The sequence below is a fragment of the Triticum aestivum genome, chromosome 1B (assembly GCF_018294505.1).
Source record: "Triticum aestivum cultivar Chinese Spring chromosome 1B, IWGSC CS RefSeq v2.1, whole genome shotgun sequence".
NCBI lineage: Eukaryota > Viridiplantae > Streptophyta > Magnoliopsida > Poales > Poaceae > Triticum > Triticum aestivum.
Window position 1 is genome coordinate 353,679,092 of NC_057795.1, and position 26,538 is coordinate 353,705,629.

Below are 26,538 nucleotides of genomic sequence, written 5' to 3' on the forward strand. Positions count from 1 at the left end.
TGTCACTCTAGCAACCCATCATCTACATATTACTTCCCAATGCCTTCCTCTAGGCCCAAATAATGGTTAAGTGTTATGTAGTCGACGTTCACATAACACCACTAGAGGATAGACAACATACATCTCATCAAAATATCGAACGAATACCAAATTCACATGACTACTAATAGCAAGACTTCTCCCATGTCCTCAGGAACAAACGTAACTACTCGCAAAGCATATTCATGTTCATAATCAGAGGGGTATTAATATGCATATAGGATCTGAACATATGATCTTCCACCAAATAAACCAACTAGCATCAACTACAAGGAGTAATCAACACTACTAGCAACCTACTAGTACCAATCCCGAACTTAGAGACAAGAATTGGATACAAGAGATGAACTAGGGTTTTGAGAGGAGATGGTGCTGGTGAAGATGTTGATGGAGATTGCCCTCTCCCGATGAGAGGAGCGTTGGTGATGACGATGGCGATGATTTCCCCCTCCCGGAGGGAAGTGTCCCCGGCAGAACAGTTCTGCCGGAGCCCTAGATTGGTTCCGCCAAGGTTCCGCCTCGTGGCGGCGGAGTTTCATCCCGAAAGGTTGCTTCTAATTTTTTTCCTCGACGAAAGACCTCATATAGCAGAAGAAGGGCATCGGAGGGCCACCAGGGGGCCCACGAGGTAGGGGCGTGCCCCCCACCCTCATGGATAGGGTGTGGGCCCCCTGGCCTTCATCTTTGGCGAGGATTTTTTATTATTTATTGTAAGATATTCCGTGGAGTTTCAGGACTTTTGGAGTTGTGCATAATAGGTCTCTAATATTTGCTTCCTTTTCCAGCCCAGAATTCCAGCTGTCGACATTCTCCCTCCTTATGTAAACCTTGTAAAATAAGAGAGAATAGGCATAAGTATGTGACATAACGTGTAATAACATCCCATAATGCAATAAATATCGATATAAAAGCATGATGCAAAATAGACGTATCAACTCCCCCAAGCTTAGACCTCGCTTGTCCTCAAGCGAAAAGCCGATAACGATAAATATGTCCCCATGTTTAGAGGTAGAGGTGTCGATAAAAATAAAATACGGACATGAAGGCATCATGATTATTCTCATAACGGCAACATATATAGGTATTGTTATATGATTTCTTATGTTCAAGTAATAATCCATTCACAATGCAGAGTACGAATCATAAACTTTATTGAGAACCAACAAACTATAATCTCAGTCATTGAAGCAATTGCAATTTATCATAACATCGGAAAGAGTCTATGTCAGAGCTTAATAGCAAGTCCACATACTCAACTATCATTTAGTCCTTCATAATTGCTAACACTCACGCGATACTTGTGTTTACGGAGTTTTGATCGGACATAGAGAAAGATAGGGGCTTATAGTTTCGCCTCCCAACCTTTTACCTCAAGGGTAATGTCAACAATAATAACTCATGGCCCCCTACATCTAATTAGATATATCAATCAGGATCTTTCCAACACACTGTGCTTGCCAAAGGATAAAATGTAAAAAGGAAAGGTGAACATCACCATGACTCTTGCATAAGGTAGAGGATAATGATAAAGATAGGCCCTTCGCAGAGGGAAGCAGAGGTTGCCATGCGCTTTTATGGTTGGATGCACAAAATCTTAATGCGAAAGAACGTCACTTTATATTGCCCCTTGTGATATGAACCTTTATTATGCAGTCCGTCACTTTTATTTCTCCCATATCACAAGATCGTATAAAGCTTATTTCTCCCACACCAATCAATCATACATATTTAGAGAGCAATTTTTATTGCTTTGCACCGATGACAACTTACTTGAAGGATCTTACTCAATCCATGGGTAGATATGGTGGACTCTCATGGCAAAACTGGTTTAAGGGTTTTTGGAAGCACAAGTAGTATCTCTATTTGGTGCTGAGAATTTGGCTAGCATGAGGGGGGAAAGCAAGCTCAACATGTTGGAAGATCCATGACAACATACTTTATCTCGGATATAAGAAAACATAACTCATTACGTTGTCTTCCTTGTCCAACATCAACTCTTTAGCATGTCATATTTTAAACAGTGCTCCCAATCATAAAAGATGTCAATGACAATATATCTATATGTGAAACCTCTCTTTCCTTATTACTTCCTATTAATTGCAATGATGACCAAAACTATGTTTGCCAACTCCCAACAACTTTCAATCATCACACTCTTTCTATGTGAAGTCATTACTCTCAATAAGATCAATATGAACTCTTTGTTTCTTTTTATTCTTTTTCTCTATTCTTTTATTCACCCAAGATCATGGCAAAACAATCAAGCCCTTGACTCAACACAAATCTTTATTATATAGCTCATGGACTCGATTACATAGAGGGATCATAAAGCAAAACTCAAAACTAAATCATGCCATAAACTTTAATCTACTAGATCAAGATACTACTAATAGGATCGAACTAAGAAACGGTAAAGATAGGAGTTGTGATTGTGATACGATACCGGGGAACCTCCCCCAAGCTTGGCAGTTGCCAAGGGGAGTGCCCATACCCATGGTGATTATGTCTCCTTTGCTGGTGAAGAAGGTGGAGGTGTTGTTGATGATGCGGGCTTGTCGTCCATTTTCCAAGGCATGGGCTCACCATCATAGAAGGATGATCGAGTCTCCGGAATCCTCAAATCTCCAGCCAAACTCATCCTTTTGAATCTATATTCATACTCACAGTTTTGATTTTGCAGATCATAGATTTGGGCTTGAAGGTGCTCGATCTTCTCATGAAGCTTGAAGATGGCCTCCCCGATATTGTCAGCATCCAAATTGTGGTTGCTAGTGAACTCCGCGATCATCATGTGGTTGGAGTTGAGTCCACGTTCCACCATCCCTTGACACTTGAAAACTTGTTGCTCCACTGCTTCGAGCCTCGTCTCCACGCTTTCGGTTCCTTTTGGTCCCTCTTCATCGCGAATGTGCAGCAACCCATCACGCAACTCAATGGTTTGAGGGTGTCGCAGCACCTCCGCGAGGTAAGGGTTGATGACCTTCTCGAAGAACTTGTCCTTGGAAGCACTTGGGGACGTCATGATAATCTAGATCTGTCAGAAAAACAGCTCGAAACAAGAACAGAGGATATTTGCGTGATACGGGAGTCAAAACCCTCACGAGGTTATATAATGATTTTTTACCAACCAAAATACGCATCGTGCAAGAAAACGGAGTCCGGAAGGCACACGAGGTGCCCACGAGGTAGGGGGCGCACCCAGGGGGTAGGGCGCGCCCTCCACCCTCGTGGGGCCCTCGTGTCCTTCCCGGACTGCTACTTATTTTTCTATTTTTCTAAATATTCCGAAACAGAGAAATATTGCCTTAAAAACTATTTTGGAGTCGGTTTACTTACCATACCACATACCTATTCCTTTTCGGGGTCTGAAATGTTCTAGAAAGTGTCCCCTATGTATTCCTCCAGGGTTACAGTTTCGATAACATTGGTTTCAACATTTATGGGATTGCCTGAGATATCATGTTTGATTTTTGACCGTTTACCACCTTCGGATTTGTGCCTTCAAAGTTGTTGATTTTTATGGCACCGGAATGATAGACCTCCTTGATAACGTAAGGGCCTTCCCATTTAGAGAGAAGTTTTCCTGCAAAAAATCTTAAACGAGAGTTGTATAGCAATACATAATCACCTACATTAAACTCACGCTTTTGTATCCTTTTTTCATGCCATCTTTTAACTTTTTCTTTAAACAACTTGGCATTTTCATAAGCTTGGGTTCTCCATTCATCAAGTGAGCTAATATCAAATAACCTCTTCTCACCGGCAAGTTTGAAATCATAGTTGAGCTCTTTAATGGCCCAATAAGCCATGTGCTCTAGTTCGAGAGGTAAGTGACATGCTTTCCCATAAACCATTTTATACGGAGACATACCCATAGGATTTTTATATGCAGTTCTATAGGCCCATAATGCATCATCAAGTTTCTTTGACCAATTCTTTCTAGACCTATTGACAGTATTTTGCAAAATTAATTTGAGTTCTCTATTACTCAACTCTACCTGACCACTAGACTGTGGGTGATATGGAGATGCAATTCTATGATTAACATCATATTTAGCAAGCATTTTACGGAAAGCACCATGAATAAAATGTGAACCACCATCGGTCATTAAATATCTAGGAACTCCAAACCTCGGAAAAATAACTTCCTTAAGCATTTTAATAGAGGTGTTATGATCAGCACTACTAGTTGGAATAGCTTCTACCCACTTAGTAACATAATCAACAACAACTAAAATATGTGTATATCCATTAGAGGCAGGAAAAGGTCCCATATAATCAAAGCCCCAAACATCAAATGGTTCAATAACAAGTGAATAATTCATAGGCATTTCTTGACGTCTACTAATATTACCAATTCTTTGACATTCATCACAAGACAAGACAAACTTACGGGCATCCTTGAAGAGAGTAGGCCAATAAAAACTGGATTGCAATACCTTATGTGCAGTTCTATCTCTAGCATGGTGTCCTCCATAAGCTTCGGAGTGACACTTGCGTAGGATCTGTTCCTGTTCATGCTCAGGTACACAACGTCTAATAACACCATCTACTCCTTCTTTATAAAGATGTGGGTCATCCCAAAAGTAATGTCTCAAATCATAGAAAAACTTTTTCTTTTGCTGGTATGTGAAACTAGGTGGTATAAATTTAGCCACAATGTAATTAGCATAATCAGCCTAGCATGGAGTACTACGAGAAGTATTTATGACATTTAATTTCTCATTAGGAAAGCTGTCATCAATAGGTAGTGGGTCATCAAGAACATTTTCTAACCTAGACAAGTTGTCTGCAATGGGGTTCTCAGCTCCCTTTTTATCAACAATATGCAAATCAAATTCTTGTAGCAAGAGAACCCATCTAATAAGTCTAGGTTTAGCATCTTTCTTTTCCACAAAATATTTAATAGCAGCATGATCGGTGTGAATAGTTACTTTAGAATCAACGATATAAGGTCTGAACTTATCACATGCAAATACAACTGCTAAGAATTCCTTTTCAGTAGTAGCATAGTTTCTTTGAGCATTGTCTAAAGTTTTACTAGCATAATGGATAACATTTAATTTCAACTCTTTGTCCAAGAACAGCACCTACAGCATAATCACTAGCATCACACATAATTTCAAAGGGTAAACTCCAATCAGGTGGCTGAACAATAGGTGCAGAGATCAATGCTTTCTTAAGTATTTCAAATGCTTCTACACAATCATCATCAAAGACAAATGGTATATCTTTTTGTAATAAATTAGTCAGAGGCCGAGAAATTTTTGAGAAGTCCTTAATGAACCTCCTATAAAATCCGGCGTGACCAAGGAAACTTCTTATACCTTTGATGTCCTTGGGACATGGCATCTTTTCAATAGCATCAACCTTGGCTTTATCAACTTCAATACCTCTTTCAGAAACTTTATGCCCCAAGACAATACCTTCATTAACCATAAAGTGGCACTTCTCCCAATTCAAGACAAGATTAGTTTCTTCACATCTCTGCAAAACTCGATCAAGATTGCTCAAGCAATCATCAAAAGAGGATCCATAGACGGAAAAGTCGTCCATGAAAACCTCACAAATCTTTTAACAAAAGTTAGAGAATATAGCCATCATGCATCTTTGAAAGGTAGCAGGTGCATTACATAAACCAAAAGGCATACGTCTATAAGCAAAAGTACCAAAAGGGCATGTAAAAGTAGTCTTTGATTGATCTTTAGCCGACACGGGTATTTGAGAGAAACCAGAATAACCATCCAGGAAGCAATAATGTGTATGTTTGCATAATCATTCTAGCATTTGATCAATAAAAGGTAAGGGGTAATGATCTTTCTTAGTAGCTTTATTTAATTTGTGGAATTACCATCCTATAACCTGTAATAATTCTTTGCGGGATCAATTCATCTTTATCATTAGGAACAACAGTAACACCTCCCTTCTTAGGGACACAATGAATAGGACTTACCCACTGACTGTCAGCAACGGGATAAATTATACCTGCCTCCAGAAGCTTTAGTATTTCTTTTCTTACTACTTCTTTCATCTTAGGATTAAGCCTTCGTTGATGATCACGAACCGGTTTGGCATCTTCTTCCAAATTTATTTTATGTTGACATAGAGTGGGACTAATGCCCTTAAGATCATGAAGAGTATATCCAATAGCAGCACGATGCTTCTTCAGAGTTTTCAATAATCTCTCTTCTTCATGCTCTGAAAGGTTAGCACTAATAATAACAGGATATATTTTCTTTTCATCAAGATAAGCATATTTAAGATTATCAGGTAACGGTTTAAGCTCAAACACGGGATGGAGGATCCCCTAGGATTTCAACAGGCAAATTATGTTTCAGAATAGGTTCCTGTTTAAAGAATACTTCATCTATTTCCCTTCTTTCATTCATAAACATAACATTTTCATGGTCTAGCAAATAATGTTCTAGAGGATCACTAGGAGGTATGGCAATAGAAGCAAGACCAATAATTTCATCCTTACTAGGCAATTCTTCTTCACGGTGTTGTCTACTAAATTTAGAGAAGTTAAACTCATGAATCATATCATCGAAGCCAATAGTAACAACATTCTTTTCATAGTATATCCTAGCATTAACAGTGTTCAAGAAGGGTCTACCAAATTGGGACAAAAGCTATCTTGTGGGGAACCAAGAACAAGAAAATCAGCAGGATATTTAGTTTTCTCACACAAGACTTCAACATCTCTAACAATCCCAATTGGTGAAATAGTATCTCTATTGGCAAGCTTAATTGTCACATCAATTTCTTCTAACTCAATAGGTGCAATATCATGCATAATTTCTTTGTATAAATCAATGGGTATTGCACTAGCACTAGCATCCATGTCACATAAGCCATGATAACAATGATCTCCTATTTTAACAGAAATAATAGGCACGCCTACCACAGGTCTATGTTTATCTTTAGCACAAGGTTTAGCAATTCTAGTGGTTTCACCGCAGAACTGAATAACATGCCCATCAATATTATCATACAAGAGATCTTTAACCATAGAAATATTAGGTTCTACTTTGACTTGCTCAGGAGGTGTATAAGTTCTAATATTGCTTTTACGAACCACAGTTGAAGCTTTAGCATGATCCTTTATTCTAATAGGGAAAGGTAGTTTCTCAACATAAGAGGTGGGAACAATAGGATCATTATAAGTGACAGCCTTTTCTTCAACTTTAATAGGTGCAGCTACTTTTACTTCTATGGGAGGATGATATTTAAACCACTTCTCCTTGGGGAGATCAACATAAGTAGCAAAAGATTCACAGAAAGAAGCTACTATATCAGAGTCAAGTCCATATTTAGTGCTAAACTTACGGAAAATATCGGTATCCATAAAAGATTTAACACAATCAAACTTAGGTGTCATACCTGACTCCTTACCTTTGTTGAGGTCCCAATCTTCAGAGTTGCGTTTAATTCTATCCACTAAATTCCATCTGAATTCAATAGTCTTCATCATAAAAGAGCCAGCACAAGAAGTATCGAGCATGGTTTGATTATTATGAGAAAGCCGAGCATAAAAACTTTGAATAATTATTTCTCTCGAGAGCTCATGATTGGGGCATGAATATAACATTGATTTAAGCCTCCCCCAAGCTTGAGCGATGCTTTCTCCTTCGCGAGGCCAAAAATTATATATATAGTTGCGATCATGATGAACAAGATGCATAGGATAATATTTTTGATGAAATTCCAATTTCAATCTTTTGTAGTTCCATGATCTCGTATCATCACATAGCCTATACCATGTCAATGCATCTCCCATCAAAGATAAAGGGAAGACCTTCTTCTTAACAACATTGAGGGAGTCCTGGACTAGGGGGTGTCCGGATAGCCGGACTATCATCATTGGCTAGCCTCCAAGACTATGAAGATACAAGATTGAAGACTTCGTCCCGTGTCCGGATGGGACTTTCCTTGGCGTGGAAGCCAAGCTTGGCAATACGGATATGTAGATCTCCTACCATTGTAAACGACTCTGTGTAACCCTAGCCCTCTCTGGTGTCTATATAAACTGGAGGGTTTTAGTCCGTAGGACGAACAACAATCATACCATAGGCTAGCTTCTAGGGTTTAGCCTCCTTGATCTCGTGGTAGATCTACTCTTGTACTACCCATATCATCAATATCAATCAAGCAGGAGTAGGGTTTTACCTCCATCGAGAGGGCCCGAACCTGGGTAAAAACATCGTGTCCCTTGTCTCTTGTTACCATCCGCCTAGACGCATAGTTCGGGACCCCCTACCCAAGATCCGCCGGTTTTGACACCGACATTGGTGCTTTCATTGAGAGTTCCTCTGTTTCGTCGCCCATAGGCCCGATGGCTCCTTCGATCATCAACAACAACGCGGTCCAGGGTGAGACTTTTCTCCCCGGACAGATCTTTGTATTCGGCGGCTTTGCACTACGGGCCAATTCGCTTGGCCATCTGGAGCAGATCAAAAGCTATGCCCCTGGCCATCAGGTCAGATTTGGAAGTTTGAACTATACGGCCGACATCCGTGGAGACTTGGTCTTCGACGGATTCGAGCCACAGCCGAGCGCACCGCACTGTCACGATGGGCATGATCTAGCTCTGCTGCCAGACAGTGCCCTAGAGGCCGCACAAGAGTCCGCTCCGACCCTTAACTCGGAGCCAACTGCGCCGATGGAGGATGGGTGTCTAGACACCACCTCGGGGGCTGCTACCTCTACGGCGATGGAGCCGAATACCGACCCTGTCCCTTGTAAAGCTCGTGACTCTGAGGCGCCGGATTCCTCACCGGACTCCGAACCTCCCGCGCCCCTACCAATCGAATCTGATTGGGCGCCGATCATGGAGTTCACCGCTGCGGACATCTTTCAGCACTCGCCTTTTGGCGACATCCTAAATTCTCTAAAGTATCTCTCGTTATCAGGAGAGCCCTGGCCGGACCACGGTCAGGACGGTTGGGATGCGGACGACGAAGAAATTCAAAGCCCACCCACCACCCACTTTGTAGCCACTGTCGACGACCTAACCGACATGCTAGACTTCGACTCCGAAGACATCGACGGTATGGACGACGATGCCGGAGACGACCAAGAACCAGCGCCTACGGGGCACTGGAAAGCCACCTCGTCATACGACATATACATGGTGGACATCCCAAAGGATGGGAATGGCGATGGAACGGCGGAGGAAGACCCCTCCAAGAAACAGCCTAAGTGCCGGCGTCAGCGGCGCCGCTCTAAATCCCGCCACAACAAGAATGGAGATTCCGGCACCGGAGACAATAACACCCCGGACAGTGCCGAAGACAACCCCCTCCAGCAAGATTCAGCACAGGAGGATGAAGAAGCCAGCCCTCATGAGAGAGCGGCAGACAAAGAGGTAGAGGATGACAATTACATGCCTCCCTCCGGAGACGAGGCAAGCCTCGACGACGACGAATTCGTCGTGCCTAACGATCCCCTCGAACAAGAGAATTTTAAACGCAGGCTTATGGCCACGGCAAGCAGGCTCAAGAAAAAGCAGCAACAGCTTAGAGCTGACCAAGATTTGCTAGCCGACAGATGGACCGAAGTCCTTGTGGCCGAAGAGTACGAACTCGAACGCCCCTCCAAAAGCTACCCCAAACGCAAGTTGCTGCCCCGATTAGAGGAGGAAGCATATAAACCTACATCACCAGCGCACAATACGGCCGACCGGCCACCTCGTGGCCGCGACAGATAGGCCTCTAGGCCCTCCACTAAAGTCCTACCCCGGCATCGCTCGAAAAGTACATAGCCACGGGAGAATGCGCCGGACTTGCGAGACATATTGGAGGATAAGGCAAGACAATCAAGATCGATCTACGGATCGCGTGGGCGCCCCACGATACGCGACGACAACCGTCATGCCGGATACAGCAATCCCGGCCGGGCCGAACACAGTAGACAAAGCTCGCTTGAGCTACGTCGTGATATAGCCCAATATAGAGGCGCCGCACACCCACTATGCTTCACAGATGAAGTAATGGATCATCAAATCCTCGAAGGGTTCAAACCCGTGAACATTGAATCCTACGATGGCACAACAGACCCCGCGGTTTGGATCGAGGACTATCTCCTTCATATCCACATGGCCCGCGGTGATGATCTTCACGCCATCAAATACCTCCCACTCAAGCTTAAAGGACCAGCTCGGCATTGGCTTAACAGCTTGCCAGCAAAATCAATTGGGTGTTGGGAGGACCTGGAAGCCGCATTCCTTGATAACTTCCAGGGCACATATGTGCGACCACCAGACGCTGATGACCTAAGCCACATAATTAAGCAGCCAGACGAATCGGCCAGACAATTCTGGACATGGTTCTTAACCAAAAAAAATCAAATCGTCGACTATCCGGATGCAGAGGCCCTTGCAGCCTTCAAACATAACATCCGCGACGAGTGGCTCGCCCGGCACCTAGGACAGGAAAAGCCGAAATCCATGGCAGCCCTCACATCACTCGTGACCCGCTTCTACGCGGGAGAGGACAGCTAGCTAGCCCACAGTAACAACCTCAACAAAAATCCTGGCAGTCCGGATACCAACGACTGCAATGGCAAGTCGCGTCGCAACAAGCACAAACGCCGCATTAACGGTGATAATACTGAGGATACAGCAGTCAACGCCGGATTCAGAGGCTCCAAACCCGGTCAGCGGAAAAAGCCATTCAAAAGAACTACTCCGGGTCTGTCCAATTTGGACCGAATACTCGACCGCTCGTGCCAGATACACAGCACCCCCGAAAAGCCAGCTAATCACACCAACAGGGATTGTTGGGTATTCAAGCAGGCAGGCAAGTTAATTGCTGAAAACAATAACAAGGGGCTGCATAGCGATGACGAGGAGGAGACCCGACCGCCAAAGAATAGAGGACAGAAGGGTTCCCCCCACAAGTGCGGACGATGAATATGATATACGCAACCCACATACCCAAAAGGGAGCGGAAGCGTGCACTCAGGGACGTATACGCGATGGAGCCAGTCGCCCCAAAGTTCAATCCATGGTCCTCCTGCCCGATCACGTTTGATCGAAGGGACCACCCCACCAGCATCTGCCATGGCGGATTCGCCGCATTAGTTCTAGACCTAATCGTCGACCGGTTTCACCTAACTAGAGCCCTGATGGACGGCGGCAGCAGCCTGAACCTGCTTTATCAGGATACAGTGTGCAAAATGGGCATAGACCCCTCAAGGATTAAACCCACAAAGACGACCTTCAAAGGCATCATACCAGGTGTAGAGGCCAATTGTACAGGCTCAGTTACACTGGAAGTGGTCTTCATATCCCCGGGTAACTTCTGAAGCGAGGAGTTAATCTTCGACATAGTTCCGTTCCGCGGCGGCTATCATGCACTACTCGGACGATCCGCGTTTGCAAAATTCAATGCGGTGCCGCACTATGCATACCTCAAGCTCAAGATGCCAGGCCCTCGAGGAGTCATCACGGTCAACGGAAACACCGAACGCTCTCTCCGAACAGAGGAGCACACAGCAGCCCTCGCGGCGGAGGTTCAGAGTAGCCTCTTAAGGCAATTCTCGAGTCCGGCTGCTAAGCGACCGGACACCGTCAAGCGCGCCCGGAGTAACCTACAACAAGACCACCTGGCACGTTCCGAGCACGCGTAGCAATGCGGCCCCAACCCCAGCCCTTGCAAAATTCCAAAACCAGTACGCTGCGTACATCACTACGCTCTGGGAATACCATGGGCAAAGGGGGAGGGGCACGACCACGGCAGGCCCAGAGTGCGGCTCAACCACACCAGGGGCTCCCAAATAGGTCATCATCTTTCCTTTTTTTTCGTTTTCCTCAGGACTCCGTTTACCAGAGGCCTTGTCCGGTAGTAGACCCGCCGGACTCACGATACAGCAGCCAAGGAAGAAGAAAGGCCACGACGAACATCCAGGTGGTCTCCATTACGAGCATTATACCTATTTTATACACCATTTCGCAGCCTACCCCTGGAGGGGGACATGTTAAATAGTCCCACCCCTTGCTTATCGCACTATTTGTATCGCTCTGCATTCATGGCAGTATTTTTTTTTTGAATAAACAATGCATCGCTTTTTGCCTATAATTGCATTCCTTTCTTACACATATGTTCACTTATGACATGTTGCATCCGTACACTTTGGTACGGCTAAATACACCAGGGGCTTAAAGTCCCCCATACTATGGTGTGATAAGTTCGAACACTTTCATAAGTGCGGCACCCCGAACTTATAGCATTATATGCATCGGCTCCGAATCATGTCTTGGGTCAATAGTTGGGTTTGCCCGGCTCCCATGTTTTGGTACCTTATGTTCCGTTATATCGGCTAAGGTAGCACTGGGAGAACCACTGCGATTGTGCCCCAGTTGAGCTGGGCGAGCACCTTAGTGGAGAAAGCTAAAACTGACCGTCAAGATGGGGCGAGAGCCGGTCGCTGTTCGAGAGGTTTTTTCGAGTCCCTAAAGACTTATGCCGCTTAGAGCGAGGAACCGGCTTTGTCCGGCCCAGGTGTGGATAGCGCCCCGAATTCGGCCTTCCGAATACTAGGGGCTTCGCCGAAATTTAAAATTATAGAATTCTATGGCTAAGTGAGAGTGTTCAAGCATTATAAGTCCGGTTGCCTCATTCGTTGTGTTGAGCGCCTCCCTAGATGGAACCAAAAATGGGAACAAGAGCGCTCAAGTTTATCCTGAACACCCCAGCACTCGTGGCATGGGGGCCGAAGCCAACGACTTGCCATCTCTCAGATTTGATAAACGGCCGCACAGAAGGTAATATTTTAAATTGAAAAGTGTTGCTTAGCGCATATGAACGAAGTTTTCAGCGCACAGGATAACAAAATGCGAGTCTACTCAAAAGTTACATCTTTGGAGCACTCACCCACAATAATGCGGGCACCCTTCAGGACACCCTTATAATACATCTCGGGCGTGCGATACTCCTTGCCCGGCGGTGGCGCGTCCGTCACAAGCTTCTCAGCGTCCATCCTGCCCCAGTGCACTTTAGCACGGGCAAGGGCCCGACGGGCACCTTCAATGCAGGCAGAGTGCTTGATAACTTCAACCCATGGACAAGCATCCACCAGCCGCCGCACCAGGTCAAAGTAGCTCCCAGGCATGGCCTCTTTGGGCCATAGCCGAACTATAAGGCCCTTCATGGCCTGTTCGGCCACCTTGTGGAGGTCGACCAGCTGCTTCAGCTGGTCGCTAAGGGGCACCGGATGTCCGGCCTCAGCATACTGAGACCAGAACACCTTCTCCATTGAGCTCCCCTCCTCGGCTCTGTAGAAAGCGGCAGCATCGGACACGCTATGGGGCAGATCTGTGAACGCTCCTGGAGAGCTCCGAATTTGGGTAAGTAACAGGTAATTCACTTTTACATGCTTGCTTTGCATGAAGAATGCCTTACCCGCCGCTATCTTCTTTAATGCCTCGATTTCCTGGAGGGCCTTGTGGGCTTCGGCCTTAGCGGCTTTGGCACTCTCAAGAGCCGACGGAAGCTCGGACTCTCGAGTCTTCGAGTCACGCTCCAAACTCTCGTGTTATTTCACGAGAGCCTGGAGCTCTTACCGTACCTCCGCCACCCGCGCCTCCTGCTTCTCTCGCTCAGCGCGTTCCGTGGCCGCATTGCATTCGGCCGTGGACACCGCCTCCTTCAGGGTCGCCACCTCGCTCGTCGTCCCTGGAGTACCCATGTTATCCTTGTCATTCCTCTTGCAACCAAATCCTTTTCTGTAAGGTACAACTTTAATAAGGTGTTACTCACCTTCCTTGTCCTCGAGCTGCTTCTTGGCACGGCCGAGCTCGCTCTCGGACCGCTCGAGGCTCTGCTTCAAGGCATTGACCTCCGCAGTCAATGCAGCAGAGGTCAGTAGCACAGCCTGCATTCCCATATTGACATATTTTTGTTAAGACTCCTGTGTATATCTTTTTAGATCCTCAGTCCGGCTTTTCTTTCCGAACACCGAACCGAGCATCAGGGGCTACTGTCTATGTGGTACTATATTACATATCTTAAAATTCTTCCCTCAAAGCCTGCTAGAAGGCTGCTGCAGGCTTCGGTCAGCCCGCTTTTGGCGAGCTGAACCTTCTGAATCACCGCACTCATGACGGTGCGGTGTTCCTCATCGATGGAAGCGCCGTTGAGCGCCTCCAGCAAGTTATCCGGCGCCTCCGGTTGGACAGAGGCTGCCGGCGTCACAGTCTTGCCCTTCTTACGAAGGGGCCGCCCGCCGGACTCTGGAACCACTGAAGGTTCCGGTGTGGAGTCCGGTCCAAAGTCCGGGAGGTTGCCCTACGGCACCTCCGAGGCCTCCTCCTCCTGGTGGGTCCCTTTCTGGGATCCCACCTTGGCGTCGTCGGCGTCACAGGGGGAGGAGGCGGTCGGAAGTGAAGTGCTATTCACATACGACGTACCCAAGGACCCGCTCGACGAAGCGGGAAGATCGTCCTTGGGCGGACTACATGGTTGTATGCGGCGTTAGAAAGACACCATGCGACAAAAATAAAAATTATGAGTTATTCAGGAGTCCGGATACTTACGATCTCGCCAGGGGCTTGGCCCTTGAGGGCCACTCCTCGTCGCCGTCATCGGCGTTGGTGGAACAGTCCGGGGGAAGGGTCCTTCCCTTCTTGGACCCTTCGGCCTCCCCCGTTGGGGAGGCCTTCCTCTTCTTCTCTCCTCCCGCTGGGGGAGAGGCCTCTTTCTCCTCGTCCTCATGGGAGGAGTCCGCCTCGGAGTCATTGGACGATGAATCCGATAACACCTGACGCCGGGAACTCCTCCGGGTTCCCGTGGCCTTCTTCTTGGCCTTCTTCTCCGGCACCACGTAAGGCGCCGGGACCAGCAGCCCTATCAAACGGGCATTCGCTGGATCTTCTGGAAGGGGAGCCGGACAGTTAACCTGTCCGGACGTCTTCTGCCTGGCCTGTTAAAGGTATTGGGAGTTTCGATCCCGCATAGAGTCAAACTATGAAAAGCAAGTGTCCCATAAAGGACAACATAGCTTACCTCGCCAGCCGGACACTGCGATCTGAATCCGCGATCTTCGGTAGCGAATGCGGGAGCCTCGGCGCCCTTGAACAGCACCCTCCAGGCCTCTTCGTATGTAGTGTCGAAGAGCCCGCTCAAGGTCTGGTGTTGTGCCGGATCGAACTCCCACAAGTTGAAGTCCCGCTGTTGGCAGGGGAGAATCCGGCAGATGAGCATGACCTGGATTACATTGACAAGCTTGAGCTTCTTGTTCACCAGGGTTTGGAGACAGGATTGGAGTCCGGTCAGCTCTTCCGAATCACTCCACAGCACGCCCTTCTCTTTCCAGGAAGTGAGCCGCATGGGGATGCCGGATTTGAATTCGGGGGTCACTGCCCATTCAGGGTCATGCGGCTCGGTGATATAGAACCACCCCGATTGCCACCCTTTGATGGTTTCCACGAAGGCGCCCTCGAGCCAAGTGACGTTGGGCATCTTACCCACCATGGCGCCTCCGCACTCCACTTGGCTGCCCTTCACAACCTTCGGCTTGACATTAAAGGTCTTTAGCCATAAGCCGAAGTGGGGCTGGATGCAGAGGAAGGCCTCGCACACGACAATAAACTCCGAGATGTTGAGGATGAAATTCGGGGCCAGATCATGGAAATCCAGGCCGTAGTAGAACATGAGCCCCCGGACAAAGGGGTGGAGTGGGAAGCCCAGTCCGTGGAGGAAATGGGGAAGGAATACCAACCTCTCATGGGGCCCGGGGGTGGGGATGAGCTGCCCCTCGTCGGGGAGCCGGTGCACGATATCGCTGGACAAATATCCGGCATTGCGCAGCTTCTTGATGTGCCCCTCCGTAACAGAGGAGGCCATCCACTTGCCTCCCGCTCCGGACATGGCTAGAGGAGGTTGAGGTGAGATTTGCGGACTTGGGCGCTGGAGCTCGAGTGCGCGGAGATGGATAAGCAAAGGAGGAAGAAGGCGTAGGTAAAAAGGTGGATCCTTATCCCCTTATATATGGGCGGACGAAACTATGCGTCCCCACCAGCCTGGTAAAACTCGCTTATCTCCCAAGCGCTACAATCAATGGCGCGGTTGGGTTACCCACATCCGTATTGATGAGAATCCCGGAATAAGGGGACACGATCTTTGCTTCGACAAGACGTGCCAAGGAAACCACTTCGCTAAACGTGCTGAGGTGGTATGACAAAAACGATTCGAGTAAAGGCTTGGCCGTGGTGTGACGTCACGCCACGAAATACGTCAGCAGATTGAACTTGTGTAAATATTATTCTCTCTACGGTGGTATGTGGAATTTATTTTGCAGAGCCGGACACTATCCTGGTGTTCACAATCTTCTACGAATTATTCGGAGGAGGAACCCGCCTTGCAATGCCAAAGACAATATGCGCGCTGGACTCGTCGTCATTGAAGCCTGGTTCAGGGGCTACTGAGGGAGTCCTGGACTAGGGGGTGTCCGGATAGCCGGACTATCATCATTGGCCAGACTCCAAGACTATGAAGATACAAGATTGAAGACTTCGTCCCATGTCCGGATGGGACTTTCCTTGGCGTGGAAGGCAAGCTTGGCAATACGGATATGTAGATCTCCTACCATTGTAACCGACTCTGTGTAACCCTAGCCCTCTCCGGTGTCTATATAAACCGGAGGGTTTTAGTCCGTAGGACGAAGAACAATCATACCATAGGCTAGCTTCTAGGGTTTAGCCTCCTTGATCTTGTGGTAGATCTACTATTGTACTACCCATATCATCAATATCAATCAAGCAGGAGTAGGGTTTTACCTCCATCGAGAGGGCCCGAACCTGGGTAAAAACATCGTGTCCCTTGTCAACTGTTACCATCCGCCTAGACGCACAGTTCGGGATCCCCTACCCGAGATCCGCCGGTTTTGACACCGACAAACATCATCGGGTATACCTGCAAGCTTAAATAGTCCACAAACATCATCCACATATATTAGGTGCTCATTACGATGCTTTGTTCCATCTCCTACAAAAGGATTAGCTAGCAGTTTTTCCATCATACCCGAAGGAACTTCAAAAGGAGTTTCATTTTCAATAGGTTCAGTAGGTTGAGGAGCAACTCTTTGCTCTACTGGTCGAGGTGAAGATACCCCGAACAAGCCCCTCAGAGGATTACTTTCCATAGTAACAAGTGACAGTAAATTTCAGCACACTATATAAATTTTTCCTTACCAAATTCCACCTACCAAAGGCGCTTCACTCCCCGGCAATGGCGCCAGAAAAGAGTCTTGATGACCCACAAGTATAGGGGATCTATCGTAGTCCTTTCGATAAGTCAAAGTGTCAAACCCAACGAGGAGCAGAAGGAAATGATAAGCGGTTTTCAGCAAGGTATTCTCTGCAAGTACTGAAATAAGTGGTAAAAAATAGTTTTGTAATAGGATAATTTGTAACGAGCAACAAGTAACAAAAGTAAATAAAGTGCAGCAAGGTGGCCCATTCCTTTTTGTAGCAAAGGACAAGCCTGGACAAACTCTTATATAAGGAAAAGCGCTCCCGAGGACACATGGGAATATCATTAAGCTAGTTTTCATCACGTTCATATGATTCACGTTCGGTACTTAAATAATTTGATATGTGGGTGGACCGGTGCTTGGGTGCTGTTCTTACTTGAACAAACATCCCACTTATGATTAACCTCTATTACAAGCATCCGCAACTACAACAAAAGTATTAAGGTAAACCTAACCATAGCATGAAACATATGGATCCAAATTAGCCCCTTAAGAAGCAACGCATAAACTAGGGTTTAAGCTTCTGTCACTCTAGTAACCCATCATCTACTTATTACTTCCCAAAGCCTTCCTCTAGGCACAAATAATGGTGAAGTGTTATGTAGTCGACGTTCACATAACACCACTAGAGGATAGACAACATACATCTCATCAAAATAACGAACAAATACCAAATTCACATGACTACTAATAGCAAGACTTCTCCCATGTCCTCAGGAACAAATGTAACTACTCACAAAGCATATTCATGTTCATAATCAGAGGGGTATTAATATGCATATAGGATCTGAACATATGATCTTCCACCAAATAAACCAACTAGCATCAACTACAAGGAGTAATCAACACTACTAGCAACCTACTAGTACCAATCCCGGACTTAGAGACAAGAATTGGATACAAGAGATGAACTAGGGTTTTGAGAGGAGATGGTGCTGGTGAAGATGTTGATGGAGATTGCCCTCTCCCGATGAGAGGAGCGTTGGTGATGACGATGGCGATGATTTCCCCCTCCCGGAGGGAAGTGTCCCCGGCAGAACAGCTCTGCCGGAGCCCTAGATTGGTTATGCCAAGGTTCCGCCTCGTGGCAGTGGAGTTTCGTCCCGAAAGGTTGCTTCTAATTTTTTTTCTCGACGAAAGACCACATATAGCAGAAGAAGGGCATCGGAGGGCCACCAGGGGGCCCACAAGGTAGGGGGGCGCACCCCCCACCCTCGTGGATAGGGTGTGGGCCCCCTGGCCTTCATCTTTGGCGAGGATTGTTTATTATTTATTGTAAGATATTCCGTGGAGTTTCAGGACTTTTGGAGTTGTGTAGAATAGGTCTCTAATATTTGCTCCTTTTCCAGCCCAGAGAATTCCACCTGCCGGCATTCTCCCTCCTTATGTAAACCTTGTAAAATAAGAGAGAATAGGCATAAGTATTGTGACATAACGTGTAATAACAGCCCATAATGCAATAAATATCGATATAAAAGCATGATGCAAAATGGACGTATCAAGGCATCATGTCCGTGACAAGTAGACCGACTCCTGCCTGCATCTACTACTATTACTCCACACATCGACCGCTATCCAGCATGCATCTAGAGTATTAAGTTCATGAGAACAGAGTAACGCATTAGGCAAGATGACATGATGTAGAGGGATAAACTCAAGCAATATGATATAAACCCCATCTTTTTATCCTCGATGGAAACAATACAATACGTGTCGTTTCCCCTACTGCCACTGGGATCGAGCACCGCATGATTGAACCCAAAGCTAAGCACTTCTCCCATTGCAAGATAGATCAATCTAGTAGGCCAAACCAAACTAATAATTCAAAGAGACTTGCAAAGATAACCAATCATACATAAAAGAATTCAGAGATGATTCAAATATTGTTCAGAGATAATCTTGATCATAAACCCACAATTCATCGGATCTCGACAAACACACCGCAAAAAGAGTTACATCGAATAGAACTTCAAGAAGATCGAGGAGAACTTTGTATTGAGATCCAAAGGGAGAGAAGAAGCCATCTAGCTAATAACTATGGACCCGAAGGTCTGTGGTAAACTACTCACACATCATCGGAGAGGCTATGGTGTTGATGTAGAAGCCCTCCGTGATCGATTCCCCCTCCGACAGAGTGCCGAAAAAGGCCCCAAGATGGGATCTCACGGGTACAGAAGGTTGCGGCGGTCGAAATAGGTTTTCGTGGTGCTCCTGGATGGTTTCGGGGTACGTAGGTATATATAGGAGGAAGAAGTAGGTCGGTGGAGCCACGAGGGGCCCATGAGGGTGGAGAGCGCGCCCAGGGGGTAGGCGCGCCCCCTTCCTTGTGGCCTCCTTGTTGATTGCTTGACGTCCACTCCAAGTTCTCTGGATCACGTTTGTTCGAAAATTCACGCTCCTCAAGGTTTCATTCCGTTTGGACTCCGTTTGATATTCCTTTTCTGCAAAACACTGAAATAGGCAAAAAAACAACAATTTGCACTGGGCCTTGGGTTAATAGGTTAGTCCCGAAAATAATATAAAAGTGTATAATAAAGCCCATTAAACATCCAAAAAAGAATATATAATAGCATGGAGCAATAAAAAATTATATATACGTTGTAGACGTATCAAGCATCCCCAAGCTTAATTCATGCTCGTCCTCGAGTAGGTAAATGATAAAAACTGAATTTTTGATGTGGAATGCTACTTAGCATAATCTTCAATGTAATTTTCTTTATTGTGGCATGAATGTTCATATCCGAAAGATCAAGAGAAAAGTTTAATATTGACATGGAAATAATAATACTTCAAGCATACTAACAAAGCAATCATGTCTTCTCAAAATAACATGGCCAAAGAAAGTTATCCCTACAAAATCATATAGTCTGGCTATGCTCTATCTTCACCACACAAAGTATTTGAATCATGCACAACCCCGATGACAAGCCAAGCAATTGTTTCATACTTTTGATGTTCTCAAACTTTTTCAATCTTCACGCAATACATGAGCGTGAGCCATGGACATAGCACTATGGGTGGAATAGAATGGTGGTTGTGGAGAAGACAAAAAGGAGAAGATAGTCTCACATCAACTAGGCATATCAATGGGCTATGGAGATGCCCATTAATAGATATCAATGTGAGTGAGTAGGTATTGCCATGCAACGGATGCACTAGAGCTATAAGTGTATGAAAGCTCAACCAAAGAAACTAAGTGGGTGTGCATCCAACTCGCTTGCTCACGAAGACCTAGGGCAATTTGAGGAAGCCCATCATTGGAATATACAAGCCAAGTTCTATAATGTAAAATTCCCACTAGTATATGAAAGTGACAACATAAGAGACTCTCTATCATGAAGATCATGGTGCTACTTTGAAGCACAAGTGTGGAAAAAGGATAGTAACATTGTCCCTTCTCTCTTTTTCTCTCATTTTTTATTTTTTTATCTGGGCCTTCTCTTTATTTATTTTCTTTTGGCCTCTTTTTTTATCGTCCGGAGTCTCATCCCGACTTATGGGGGAATCATAATCTCTATCATCCTTTCCTCACATGGGACAATGCTCTAATAATGATGATCATCACGCTTTTATTTACTTACAACTCAAGAATTACAACTCGATACTTAGAACAAAACATGACTCTATGTGAATGCCTCCGGCGGTGTACCGGGATATGCAATGAATCAAGAGTGACATGTATGAAAGAATTATGAATGGTGGCTTTGCCACAAATACAATGTCAACTACATGATCATGCAAAGCAATATGACAATGATGAAGCGTGTCATAATAAATAGAACGGTGGTAAGTTGCATGGCAATATATCTCGGAATGGCTATGGAAATGCCATAATAGGTAGGTATGGTGGCTATTTTGAGGAAGGTATATGGTGGGTATATAATACTGGCGAAAGGTGCACGGTATTAGAGAGGCTAGCAATGGTGGAAGGATGAGAGTGCGTATAATCCATGGACTCAACATTAGTCATAAAGAACTTGTATACTTATTGCAAAAATCTATTAGTTATTGAAACAAAGTACTACACACATGCTCCTAGGGGATAGATTGGTAGGAAAAGACCATCGATCGTCCCCGACCGCCACTCATAAGGAAGACAATCAATAAATAAATCATCCTCCGAATTCATCACATAACGGTTCACCATACGTGCATGCTACGGAATCACAAACTTTAGAACAAGTATTTCTCAAATTCACAACTACTCAACTAGCATGACTCTAATATCACCATCTTCATATCTCAAAACAATTATCAAGTATCAAACTTCTCTTAGTATTCAATGCACTTTAAAGTTTTTATCTTGGATGCCTATTATATTAGGACTAATTTTATTAAAAAAAGCAAATTACCATGCTGTTCTAAAGGACTCTCAAAATAATATAAGTGAAGCATGAGAGATCAGTAATTTCTATAAAATATAACCACCACCGTGCTCTAAAAGATATAAGTGAAGCGCTAGAGCAAAATTTGTTTAGCTCAAAAGATATAAGTGAAGCACATAGAGTATTCTAATAAATTCTGAATAATGTGTGTCTCTCCCAAAATGTGTGTACAGCAAAGATGATTGTGGTAAACTAAAAAGTAAAGACTCAATTCATACAAGACACTCCAAGCAAAATATCATGTGGTGAATAAAAATATAGCTCCAAGTAAAGTTACCGATGGACAAAGACAAAAGAGGGGATGCCTTCCGGGGCATCCCCTAGCTTTGGCTTTTTGGTGTCCTTGGATTTACCTTGGGGTGCCTTGGGCATCCCCAAGCTTAGGCTCTTGCCACTTATTGTTCCATAATCCATCAAATCTTCACCCAAAACTTGAAAACTTCACAACACAAAACTTAACGGAAAATCTCGTGATCTCCGTTAGCGAAATAAAACAACCACTACTTTAAGGTACTATAATGAACTCATTCTTTATTTATATTGGTGTTAAACCTACTGTATCCTAACTTCTCTATGGTTCATAAACTCCTTTACTAGCCATAGATCCATCAAAATAAGCAAACAACACACAAAAATCAGAATCTATCAAAAACAAAACAGTCTGTAGTAATCAGATTTGTTCGAAAACTTCTGGAACTAAAAAAATCCTGAAAAACTAGGACAACCAGGACAATTTGTATACTGATCTAATGCAAAAAGAATTGGTATTTTATGCTCTGGTGAGTTTAAAAAATTATATTCGTGAGCGCAAAGTTTCTGTCTTTTTCAAAAAGATCAAACAATTATCACCCAAGAAGTTCCTAGTGGTTCTACTTGGCACAAACACTAATTGGAACACAAAAACTAATCTAACCAGAGGCTAGATCAAAGATTTATGACTAAACAGAACCAAAAAGCAAGGAAATAAAATAAAATTGGGTTGCCTCCCAACAAGTGCTATCGTTTAACGCCCCTAGCTAGGCATAAAGGCAAGGATAGATCTGGGTAGTGACATCTTTGGCTTGCAACCCATAAGTGGCTCTCATAGTAGATTTATAAGGTAATTTAATTTTCTTTCTAGAAAAGTGTTCCATGCCTTTCCTTAACAGACATTGGAATCTAATATTTCCTTCTTTCATATTAATTATTGCACCAATCATTCTAAGGAAAGGTCTACCAAGAATAATAGGACATGAGGATTGCAGTCTATATCAAGGTCTCAAGGACAATGAAATCTATGGGCACATAATTCCTATTTGCAACAATAAGAACATCATTAACTCTTCCCATAGGTTTCTTAATGGTGGAATCCTCAAGGTGCAAGTTTAAAGAAAAATCATCAAATTCACGGAAGCCTAGCAAATCACACAAAGTTTTTGGAATCGTGGAAACACTAGCACCCAAATCACACAAAGCATAGCATTCATGATCTTTAATTTTAATTTTAATAGTAGGTTCCCACTCATCATAAAGTTTTCTAGGGATAGAAACTTCTAATTCAAGCTTTTATTCATAAGATTGCATTAAAGCATCAATGATATGTTTGATAAAAGCCTTATTTTGACTATAAGCATGTGGAGAATTTAGCACGGATTGCAACAAGGAAATACAATCTATTAAAGAACAATTAACATAATTAAATTCCTTGAAATCCAAAATAGTGGGTTCATTGCTATGTAAAGTTTTGACCTCTTCAATCTCCCTTTTACCAATTTTTGCATCAAGATCTAAAAACTCTGAATCATTGGGACACCTTTTAACTAAAGTTGACTCATCTCCAGTCCCATCATTATCAAGATTCATATTGCAAAACAAAGATTCAATAGGGGACACATTAATCACTTTTATATCTTCATCATTATTATCATGAAAACTAGAAGAATACGCTTTCACAAAGCAATCTTTCTTAGCACGCATCCTAACGGTTCTATCTTTGCACTTATTCCATGAACCAATACTATTTTTAGGCAAAGACGAAAACCAAGTTTTAGCACGATCTCGAAGCGAAAAAGGAAATAGCTTCAATTTGACAATATCATTGTCCACATCTTTCTTCCTTTGCATATCATACAAATCAACAAAGCTATTTAGATGGGTAGCGACATCTTCACTAGGAAGGCCGGAGAATTGATCTTTCATGACAAGATTCAGCAAAGCAGCATTAACTTCACAAGATTCAGCATCGGTAAGAGGAGCAATCGGAGTGCTAAGAAAATCATTGTTGTTGGTATTGGCAAAGTCACACAATTTTGTATTATCTTGAGCCATCGTGACAAGCAAGCAATCCAACAAACAAGCAAACAAAAAGCAAGCGAAAAAGAGGCGGACGGAAAGAGAGGGCGAATAAAACGGCAAGGGTGAAGTGGGGGAGAGGAAAACGAGAGGCAAATGGCAAATAATTTAATGCGAGGGATAAGAGTTTGTGATGGGTACTTGGTATGTCTTGACTTGTGCGTAGACTCCCCGGCAACGGTGCCAGAAATCCTTCTTGCTACCTCTTGAGCATGCGTTGATTTTTCCCTTGAAGAGGAAAGGGTGATGCAGCAAAGTAGCGTAAGTATTTCCCTCTGTTTTTGAAAACCAAGGTATCAATCCAGTAGGAGGCCACACGCAAGTCCCTCGTACCTACACAAACAAATAAGAACCTTGCAACCAACGCGATAAAGGGGTTGGCAATCCCTTCATGGCCACTTGCAAAAGTGAGATCTGATAGAGATGATAAGATAATATTTTTGGTATTTTTTTGATAAAGACTGAAAGTAAAGATTGCAAAATAAACAGCGCCAGAAATAGCTAGTTGTCGGGAGATTAATACTGATGGGCTTTTGGAATCACTTGATTATGAATCACTTAATGCTTGTGAACCATGCCTCATGGGCAAGATGACTAATACTCCATTCTCTGGAACAATGGAGCGAGTAGCTGATTTGTTGGAAATAATACATGTGGTCCGATGAGTGTTGAGGCTCGCGGCGGGTATCATTATTTTCTGACCTTAACAGATGATTTGAGCAGATATGGATATATCTACTTGATTAACATAAGTCTAAAACATTTGAAAAGTTCAAAGAATTTCAATGTGAAGTGGAAAATCATCATAATAAGAAAATAAAGTTTCTATGATCTGATCGTGGAGGTGAATATTTGAGTTATGAGTTTGGTCTTCATTTGAAACAATGTGGAATAATTTCGCAACTCACGCCACCTGGAACACCACAGTGTAATGGTGTGTCCAAACATCGTAACCGTACTTTATTAGATATGGTGCGATCTAGCTATGATGTCTCTTACCGATTTACCGCTATAGTTTTGGGGTTATGCTTTAGAGACGGTTGCATTCACGTTAAATAGGGCACCATCTAAATCCGTTGAGATGACACCATATGAACTGTGGTTTGGCAAGAAACCAAAGTTGTCGTTTCTTAAAGTTTGATGTAGCGATGCTTATGTGAAAAAGCTTCAACCTGATAAGCTGGAACCCAAATCGGAGAAATGTGTCTTCATAGGATACCAAAAGGAGATTGTTGGGTACACCTTCTATCACAGATCCGAAGGCAAGATATTTGTTGCTAAGAATGGATCCTTTCTAGAGAAGGAGTTTCTCTCGAAAGAAGTGAGCGGGAGGAAAGTAGAACTTGATGAGGTAATTGTACCTTCTCCAGAATTGGAAAGTAGTTCATCACATAAATCAGTGTCAGTGATTCCTACACCAATTAGTGAGGAAGCTAATGATGATGATCATGAAACTTCAGATCAAGTTACTACCAAACCTCGTAGGTCAACTAGAGTTCAATCCGCACCAGAGTGGTATGATAATCATGTTTTGGAGGTCATGTTACTTGACCATGACGAACCTACGAACTATGAGGAAGAAATGATGAGCCCAGATTCCGCGAAATGGATTGAGGCCATGAAATCTGAGATGGGATCCATGTATGAGAACAAAGTGTGGACTTTGGTTGACTTGACCGATGATCGGCAAGCCATAGAGAATAAATGGATCTTCAAGAAGAAGACTGACACTGATAGTAATGTTACTGTCTACAAAGCTCGGCTTGTTGCGAAAGGTTTTCAACAAGTTCAAGGAGTTGACTACGATGAGAAGTAGCGATGCTTAAGTCTGTCCGAATCATGTTAGCAATTGCCGCATTTTATGATTATGAAATTTGGCAAATGGATGTCAAAATTGCATTCCTTAATGGATATCTTAAAGAAGAGTTGTATATGATGCAACCAGAAGGTTTTGTCAATCCTAAAGGTGCTAACAAAGTGTGCAAGCTCCAGCGATCCATTTATGGACTGGTGCAAGCCTCTCGGAGTTGGAATATACGTTTTGATAGTATGATCAAAGCATATGGTTTTATACAGACTTTTGGAGAAGCCTGTATTTACAAGAAAGTGAGTGGGAGCTCTGTAGAATTTCTAATATTATATGTGGATGACATATTGTTGATTGGAAATAATACAGAATTTCTGGATAGCATAAAAGGATACTTGAATAAGAATTTTTCTATGAAAGACCTCGGTGAAGCTGCTTATATTTTGGGCATCAAGATCTATAGAGATAGATCAAGACGCTTAATTGGAGTTTCACAAAGCACATACCCTGATAAAGTTTTGAAGAAGTTCAAAACGGATCAGTCAAAGAAACGGTTCTTGCCTATGTTACAAGGTGTGAAGTTGAGTCAGACTCAATGCTCGACCACTGCAGAAGATAGAGAGAAAATGAAAGTCATTCTCTATGCCTCAGCCATAGGTTCTATCATGTATGCAACGTTGTGTACCAGACCTGATGTGCGCCTTGCTATAAGTTTAGTAGGGA